Raw genomic sequence first — 1,206 nt, 5'->3', positions numbered from 1 at the left:
TATGTTTGATTATGTTAAACTTACTCTGATTGAGGTTGAATCGAGTATCGTTAGACTGACTATTGTTGTAAAAAATTTTGAGTTGTAGTCGAACACAATTCAGATGGTACAGCAATATGTTCAGTTTGATGGATTGCAAGATGAAGATCCAAATGCTCATTTGGCTAACTTTCTAGAGATTTGCGGCGCATTTAAGATTAATGGCGTTACTGATGATGTCATATGCTTATGGTTGTTCCCATTCTTTTTGAGGAGCAAGGTAGAACAATGGTTGAATTCGCTTCTATAGGGTTCTATCACAACTTGAGATCAGATGATTGAGAAGTTACTATTGAAGTACTTTCCACCGGCTAAAATAGCTAAGTTGAGGAACAACATCTCTTCTTTTGTTCACGTTGATTTGGAGACATTATATGATGCATGGCAGAGATTTAAGGATCTTTTGAGAATGTGCCCTCATTATGGGTTACCTTTGTGGTTACAAGTTCAAATATTTTACAATGGTTTGAATCCCTTGACTAGGCAACTAATTGATACAACAGCTGGCAGAACATTGAATAATAAGACACCTAAGGCAGCTCAAGAGTTTATTAAGGAGATGACACTAAATAACTATCAGTGGCAAGTCATGAGAACAAAACTGATTAAAGCAACCAATGTTTTTAATATTGATGCAGTTTCTATGTTAGCAAATTAGGTTGAAACTCTTGGTAAGAAAATTGATGGTTTAAATTTTTCTAAGCAGGTGAATTTGGTAGTGCAATGTGATGCAAATGGAGCGGGAATAATTAATTCAGAATGTTTACCTTTCTGTTCTGGCATGGAGCATGAGCAAGTCAACTTTATGGGTAACAATTCTAAACTTCAAAATAACCCCTATAACAATAACTATAATCCAGGATGGAGGAATCATTCAATTTCTCTTGGGATGGTCAAGGTAATCAAAGGTAATCAAAGGTCACAACTCCCTTTGGGTTTTTAGCAACCTTATCAACAAGAAAAGAAACCGAACCTTGAGGAGAACTCAATTTCAAAACACTGAGACAGCTCTAAAAAACCAGCAAGCATCAATTCAAGGGCTTGAAAATCAAATTGGATAGCTTGCTAAACCGATTTTGGAAAGACAGTAATGTAGCTTACCCAGTAACACTGAAACTAACCTTGTCATGCCCCAAAATTGGGCCTAGAATTTTTTAGGGTAAAAAA

At 35.9% G+C, this 1,206-nt stretch overlaps 1 non-coding gene across 1 annotated transcript; it reads right to left on the bottom strand.

The window, feature by feature from the left end:
- Positions 1–361: 361 nt before the first annotated feature.
- Positions 362–468, bottom strand: LOC128040185 (small nucleolar RNA R71). Its single transcript, XR_008194843.1, has one exon. It is a non-coding gene; the product is annotated as a small nucleolar RNA R71 (small nucleolar RNA).
- Positions 469–1,206: the final 738 nt, after the last annotated feature.

The sequence above is a fragment of the Gossypium raimondii genome, chromosome 3 (genome assembly GCF_025698545.1).
Source record: "Gossypium raimondii isolate GPD5lz chromosome 3, ASM2569854v1, whole genome shotgun sequence".
In the NCBI taxonomy this organism is placed as follows: domain Eukaryota; kingdom Viridiplantae; phylum Streptophyta; class Magnoliopsida; order Malvales; family Malvaceae; genus Gossypium; species Gossypium raimondii.
Note: the sequence above shows the minus strand (reverse complement) of the source record. Positions and strands in the feature narration are given on the sequence as shown.